At 34.4% G+C, this 8,229-nt stretch overlaps 1 long non-coding RNA gene across 1 annotated transcript; it reads left to right on the top strand.

The window, feature by feature from the left end:
• Positions 1-3,699: 3,699 nt before the first annotated feature.
• On the top strand, positions 3,700-6,734 carry LOC104227247 (uncharacterized). The gene is made up of 3 exons (XR_711065.2): positions 3,700-3,909; positions 4,272-4,366; positions 4,541-6,734. It is a non-coding gene; the product is annotated as an uncharacterized lncRNA (long non-coding RNA).
• Positions 6,735-8,229: the final 1,495 nt, after the last annotated feature.

Raw genomic sequence — 8,229 nt, 5'->3', positions numbered from 1 at the left:
CGAATTACAACACATACAATCAATAACAAATAATTAGAATCGAACAGACATACAGGTGATTCGAGTCGTATTGTCAGAAACAGGGATTCATAATAAAACTTGATTAATCGACGACACTCATTCAAATTGATTATATAGTTTATCATAACATTGACCATGACCAAAAAAAGTTCGACCAAATAAAAGGTCATTGAAGAAGGACAGAATCAATCGACAAAAGAATTGAAAAATCAATAAATTAAACTAAACAAATAAACAGATATAAACACATACAAAATGGACCCAACAGGACAGGAAAAATACCTCAAGAACTCGGACACTAGACGATCCTGACTTGGACTCTGACTCGAACCTTTTTTGAGGTCGAACGGACCTTAATCGAGTGTTCTCAACTGAGAACACTTCGACTAAGGTCCACTGGACACCCAAATTCCTTTTCTTCGGACAAACCTCAACCTTTGGTTTTCTAGGGTTCTTGGGGGTTCGATTTGGGGTTCGAGCGGTTCTGGTTTGATTCGAACCAAATCATCGGTGGTTTGGTCATGAGGGAGGTCAAGGGGCGCCAGGGTGTGAGTTCAGGGCGGATTGGGGTAGGTCCAGGTTTTTCTCGAATCTTCAAATGAAGATTCGAGAAGTTTGAGGATGATTCGAAGCAAACAGGTACTGGATTTGGATTAGGGGTGGTTATATGTTCTAGGGGTGTTAATTTGGGGGTCATTGGACGAACTAGGGTTCTAGACTGATTCTTCCATCTGATATTCGAAGCAGACAGTGATGATTCGAGGACAATGGAGGGTAGATTTGGAAAGAGGAGGACGTGGTGGTTCAGGGGTGTGAAGATGGGGGTCGTTGGACCACCGGAATCGCCGTGAGGCAATTTCTGGTGGGAGGAGCACGGTGGGGGAAGGTTGTTAGAGACAAGCTCGTCTCTGAGCTGTTAGAGACGAAGGAGGGTGGGGTTTGGTTTGGGGGGGCTGGGTAGGATTTAGGAATATATACGGTGTGAGGGATTTAATCCCAGCCGTTAGATCAATTAAGATCAACGGCTAGGATCAATGAGCTAATCAAATACGATGTCGTTTGGTTTTAGTAGGGGATGGGCGGGTATAGGAACAGGTAAGGGAAATGGTTTTGGACCGTTGATCAATTTAAATCAACGGCCCTGATCATGGCTTCCCCAAAACGATGTCGTTTGGGGTGTCTTTGAGATGGACTGGACCGGGGTCATTTGGGCCTGTTTGAACGGGTAAAACGGGGTGGGTCTAGACCCAATCCGACTTTTTTTTTCTTTTTTCTTGTTTTATTTGTTTCTTTTTCTTCTCAAACTAATTTTTCAAATTGAAAACCAAAATCCTACATTGATTTATAAATCAAATTAACTTATAAAAATGCTAATTAATTATCACACATAATTGACTAACAAATGGGAAAACAAAATCGCATAATCGGACATCAAATGCTAAAAATGCACAGTATATTATTTTTGTGATTTTCGTTCTCGCAAAGCCAAAATTGTTTTAATTAATTCCTAATTGTAACATTAAATCCTAAATACACAGGCAACACATATTTTTGTATTTTTCTTAACTAAAGTAGAAATAAACATGCACAGACAAAAAATACAAATAAATCACAAACAACACAAAACCATTTTATTTTGTATTTTTTTGAGTAGTTCTCATAGAGCAAAAATCACGTGCTCACAAGCGGCGGCTAGGTTTTATGTTGTTTGAAGTGGAAAGGAATTAAGGGCGGTTAGAGTTAGCTGAAGAGAGACGGGGTGGGGAAATGGGGGATCTCTAGGGTTTAGGGAGGTTGTTAGGACATATATATGGGGTGGGATGTTGAGTTCCCAGCCGTTAGATCAATGGTGATCAACGGCTGGGATTGATGGATGCCAAAATGTTGTCGTTTGGTTAAGTGGGGGGGAACCAGACTGGGTAGGGGAATTGGGCTGGGCGGATTTTTGGAGGAAAAAGGTTTGGGCCCAGTAGCTTTAGAGACCCAAACGAGTTTAAGACCAAATACCCCTTCTTTATTTATTATTGACTCAAATTCCTTTAAAATACTAATTTCTAATAAACTTAACTAAACCTAAATTAAATCCTAAACAAAACCTAGTAATGTGAAATTAACTTAATTATCTAATTCTAATAATGAAATAATTAATTGATTTAGAACTAATGCAAGAAATGTACTAATTTATAAAACTAAAGCTACAATGTGGAATAATTTGCATTTTTGATTTTTTTTATTGATTCAATTAATTAACAACTTAACTTAATAATGCCAATATTAACCTAAGAATTCAATGCAAGTAACTTGAATATATATATTTTTTCGGGTACTTTCTATGCTTTTAATATATACAAAATGCAACTAAAATACAAGCAATTAAGCAGATATTCCTAAAAAATTTACAAAAATAAAAATAAGCTAGAAAAAATCTATCTTTTTGTGATTTTATAAGAGTATTTTGGTCGGGCAAAAATCATGTACTCACAGGGGGTTCTAAGGAGTATTTTTCCATTTTCTATTTTCATGATACAAAATAAATTATTATCATTCTTTATTTAACAGTAATTATCAGAAACAGAATATTCATGTTTTTAGTCAAGGATCCATGTTAAAGTGGGATGTAAATAAAGCGTAAATTTCGAATTAAATCATCTATAATTCACAAGCAGCTCTATTAAAACTTTAAACAGAAAGCCAAGGTTGAAATGCACTAGTCAATGTCAATGTTACGTCTCTCAAAACATGGAAAAAGAGGCCCTGCTTTCCGTTGATTGTACGGGCATATATTAGGAGGTATACCCAAGGCTTTGTAGGATACTTGATGTTTGTGGCAGTACAAGAGAACTTGTCTCCTAGTATAAGGAAAATGTAACAACTCTTCAATTAGAGGCGGGCCCAAGATTTGAGCATGACGGGGACACCATTATATACTAATGACTCGCGATAAAATTTGGCGTACAACTCTTTGAGAACTTAATGATTATGATGACCTATTATTCAAGTATAAACGGGAAAAGAAGTTCTAAAGAAAAAAAAAATACCGAATAGAGAGAAATTTCTTCGCAAAATGGATGTTATTGGAAAAGAAGGTATTTGATTAAGCATGTTTCACACTTTAAATTTCTAATTTATTAATAAAAAGGGGGACGGTGATCAAAATGGGGTTCCGACTTTAAATTATCAAAACTTACTCAAGAAATCAAGATTAAAGGTATGTTAATAGTTAAAGAACCGAAGAAGAGTCTCAAACTCTTAGTTGCCATTATTGAGTTGGAGTCAGAGTAATTGTTGAAGAAGGCTGTGGCAGAAGAATATTTTTCTATTTGTGGAGCGATAAGTTGTAATTTGAGGCTTTTAATTTTAAGCGAGGGATTTGAAAAAGAAAAATTAATGAAGTTGATTGTTATGTGTTTGTATTAAACTATAATTGAATTAAAAAAATATGAAAAATAAAGCAATTAAGAAAAATTAGAAAGGAGGAGGATAGGCAGAAGGTGGGATTCGAACCCACGACATTCAGCAAAAAATAACTTGTGCGCCCAAGCCAACAACTTCGCCAATCAGTACTTTAGTTTTTCGGGGCACAAGCAAAATATTTAAGGGTTCCATCTGCATATGTACATATATATATACATAAATATATAGAATATTTGTCAAGGCTAACGGGTCCGTGACCCCTCAACTCACAATGTAGGTCCGCCTCTGTCTTCAATCATCACTGGGAAGATGAAAAGGAGATTCCAGTGCAGAAGCTGGAATAGCAAGATTCACCACTTTCAACAAGAAAATAAAGAAGGGTGCCAAAAGATTAGTCTTCGCTCTGGAGCAAGTGGATTGTGAAATTTCCACCTGAACATTCCTGGAAGCAGGGCCGGCTGAAGAGCTAAACAAGTAAGGCATACGTGTTAGGCCCCCAATTTTAAAAGGAATATTTTATGTGTTAATTTTTCCTGAGAAAAGTTTAAGCATCTATGTATATATAAAAGAGGGGATGGAAGAGATGACTTGTCACTTCTCTTACACTAGGATTGTCATTTATCTTTTTTCTCATTTTTTTGACATTTTTCCTCATTTTCCACTTATTTTACCTTATTCTTCTGTTAAGTAGTACTCCTATCCTTTTGCACCGTTTCTAAATAAGTAACTGAACATATTCTTTCGGTTACAACTTCTCAAGCCGTTTTGTTTTTGGCAGAAAATATTTGTCCAAAAGCATTTACAGTAATATTTTAGTTCCTTTTTTTTCTTTCCAGGCCTTCTAATAATCCATGTTAATTAAAGAACAGTGGTAACTATTTAACTCCCTCACATGAGATCGCTCATCTGGGTTACTTGTTCAAGTGACTAGGTAACGTCAATCATCTAAAATTCTTCAATTTTACAACTTTTCACTTTAGATGTTTATAATATTTAATTTCCTCCCAATATATATATATATATATATATATATATATATATATATATATATATATATATATATATATATATATATTTTTACATGTGATGATGAACAATGGAGTAGTGGCCTGGATTCATGAGAAATAAGCATAGGGATACTGTACAACGGATTTAACAACTTTATAGAAGGTATTGTCACTTCTCCTCCTTTGTTGTCTGAAGCCTTTCGGTACATTATGCCTCTGGTATTTCTGTTAGAAATTAAGGCCTTTAAATTTGTTTTACACTATAATGATGAAAGATGTCTGCCTTTGAGGATGTACATAATCTACGACAACATCTGAGTATGTCTTCCTTTTATTGAAATACGATGATAATCTCCAATTTTATGCAACTTTAGTTGAATAAATATTGATTTATTTATGATGCAATTGGGTTGGTATATCAAAAAATAAGAGGAAAGTTTGAGGTATGTACTCTTAATCCTCATCTTTTCCTCCCGAAGAAGTTTTAATGAAGTATGCTTAGCAATATCAAGTGGAATATATTTAGTTGGAAAAAAGTTTAGTATTTATTGTACATAGAAGAGTGACTAAATAATGTTTTTGGGTTACAACTTTTCCATGCTCTTGAGAACTAAAAGACACTATCACTTAATTACAAATCATTCAAAAATTCGTATTTACTTAATAAAACCTTCAACCTTTTCATTCACTCTGACAATTTGAAAATTCTCTTGATTTTCTATGTTGTAGGCATCAACAATGTTGACTTTGTCTATTATAGTTCAATTCAAACTATTATTTCATGTTTTCTGATTTACGTGTTATCCCTGCCTTGATGCAATATGAATAAAGATACGTGTGTTCATCAAAGTTTTTGCAAATATATTCATCATGGGAGTTCAAAGTTGTCTTTTTTTAATAATGTATTACTACACAAAGGAAAAGAAACACAGTGGAAAAGGTAATTCATATCATTCACGTCGAAGGGCTTTGTTCTCTCGAGGTATTTTTTCGCTTTTCCTTTTTTGGGGTTGGCTCGATCATTTCATGTTGTTTTCCAATTTTGGTACTAATATTTTTGCAATATAATACAAAGAAGGAACTTTATTTTCTAGATTTGACATTTATTTAGTGTCGAGATTAAAACTACGGTTAGTTTTAACAAATTCTATGCAAGGAGTTACTTTTTTTTAATAAGTACATCTAAAGATCTATGAGGGGTTATCCACAAGCTTGAACAATATTACATGCTATTAATTTATTAAAATTTTAAGTAAAAAGAACTTTTTTACTTTATTTTGGGATAACAAGGAATACTTTTCCCGGTGTGACATTTAGTGCAGTATAATAGTTTTTTATTTGGATGGTAAAAAAAAATACCAAAATAGAACAGGATACTAAGAACTTCCCTGCAGGGCTATTTATAACATGTTTGACTATTTTAGATTCTTTTAGTATATTCAAATTAGTGTGAGAAGAAAACAAATCTAAAAAAGTCATACCTTCTTCCTATAATATAAGTATACTAAGAGACACATTTGCTTAGAGATTTATGACTTATTAAGTAATCCATGTTATTCTAATTCTTCAAAATGTCAAGAATATTGGGCAAACACACTTTTATGACATGAAGTTGTAGAAAGTATTCTGTGAAACTGATATAAGTGCCATGAAGATGAAAAGGAACCGAAATCGAGATGGACGTTCATAGTAAAGACGTGGCCACTATTCAAAGCTGCATTACTGAGGTTAGCAACGATTTTGTTGGTCTGTGCATGTTCTTCTTAAGAAAAAAGAGAAATCTGTTCTCTATTTTCTTTTTCTAAATATATATTTAGTACTTAATGTCAATTCTATAGACTTTTCAAATTGAAGTTTTCGATTTTTCCTGTAATCTTGAAACGTAAAATTTCTGCACAACAGAATATGTATTACGAAGTTATAAAGAATTTGTGCACAAAAAAACATCTTGAAATGTCGAATTACTTCTGTACTTTTACTTTAGGCATTTTGTTGTTGGACTCTAATGACTCTCTCCTTTTATTTGTTCTTTTATTTATTGTATTGGGAAAAATTATATTTAAATATAAAGGTGACGTGTCGAGACACGTAAACTAGTCAAATGGTCAAAGAATTACAACTAGACAAGAGGCACGAGTTGCAACAGATAAGAACAAATGACAGAGGAAGATGCACAGACAGTTATTCAAATAACTCAGCGCCCGTACCTATCTAAGTCATTTATATCCAAGAATCAAAATGAATGAATCTGACAATAGAAAAGAGTGCAGATACGACATTTAATAGGCATTAAATGTGGAATACGTTAGAGAATTTGTATTGAATATAATGATTCTGTAACGTAGCATTCAATGTCTTTAATTACTCATAATAGCCTCATTATGATTTGGGCGAAACGTATATCTCCAAGATATTTATAAAAGGGAGATATCTGATCAATTATAAGGACACAAAACACTATTGGAATAAACTTTGGTTTACTTGTTTTTCTCTTGATTACTCTCTTGCTACCTAAATTACTTCTTTTTATACATTCTTTTGATTATCAGTAACCCGTGTTCTTCTAAATTCTAACTTTGACTAAAATTTTATTTTTTGGTTAAACAAATTGGTTCTGTTACCGGGAAACTGATAATCTATTTTCTTTTCACTTAACTTTCCTTGTTGCATCATATATGTCGAACAACAATGACAACACTCAAGGAAACCAAGAGAACCAACAAAATCAGGGAGATCCATAGAATATTAACACTCAAGTTCCTACTCCACGAGATTCTCCACGGCAATCTCGTGAGGGTACTCCTGATGGGTCTCAAATAAACAAGCATGCTCAATTTGAAAATGCCGAAGTTGTTGATGAAGCTTTGCAGAAATTAATTGCTGCTCAGGTCAAAAAAGCTGTTGAGGCACTTGTTAACCAGTTACCTGTTGCAACACCCACACCTACTCCAAATAATAACACTTTGGAAAACCCTCGTTCCGGGCTAGTTAACTCAGGCAGCGGTGGAATTCCCAATGAATCACATGAGAGAGAACCAGGTAATGTAATTAATTCTAATTTACAAATTTTAGTACTAACCTTGCAGAAACAGCTCAAGGAGCAAAGTGAGTGCATAGAGCAGATACCCGAGGTACCGCCCATAATCAAAGGGGTAGATATGGATAGATATTCGCAACAACCCTGGAAGCCAAGTGCTACTCCACTCCCAATTCCAAAAAAGTTCAAAATGTCTGATATTCCAAAATATGATGGAACAATAGACCCACGAGATCACGTGACTGTATTCACAACGGGCGTAAAAGGCAACGATTTGACTAAGCAGGAGATTGAATCAGTATTAGTCAAAACTTTTGGTGAAACACTCACCAAAGGAGCGCTAACATGGTATTCTTTTTTACCCAAAAATTCTATAAATTCTTTTGCTGAGCTTGTAGATTCTTTCATCAAAGCACACTCGGGAGCTCAAAAAGTAGAGAAAAGAATGGAGGATATTTTCAAAATCAAGCAAGGGGACTCAGAACTGCTTAGAAAATTCGTGGACAGATTTTAACGTGAAAGAATAACATTTCCACGTGTACCTGACAATTGGGCAGTTACAGCTTTCACAAGTAATTTGAATGAAAAAAGCTCGGAAGCTATGAGGAGACTCAAGGAAAGCCTTCGAGAATTCCCAGCTACAATGTGGAATGATGTTTATAACAGGTATAGCACGAAGCTAAGGATTGAGGAAGATGCTGTTCCACGATTTCAAAAAGAAGAAAAGGTAAGTTCAAGACGTGTGGAGAC

This window comes from Nicotiana sylvestris, chromosome 2 (genome assembly GCF_000393655.2).
Source record: "Nicotiana sylvestris chromosome 2, ASM39365v2, whole genome shotgun sequence".
Taxonomy (NCBI): domain Eukaryota; kingdom Viridiplantae; phylum Streptophyta; class Magnoliopsida; order Solanales; family Solanaceae; genus Nicotiana; species Nicotiana sylvestris.
The sequence above is the reverse complement of the archived record's forward strand: the minus strand, read 5'-3'. Positions and strand labels throughout refer to the sequence as shown.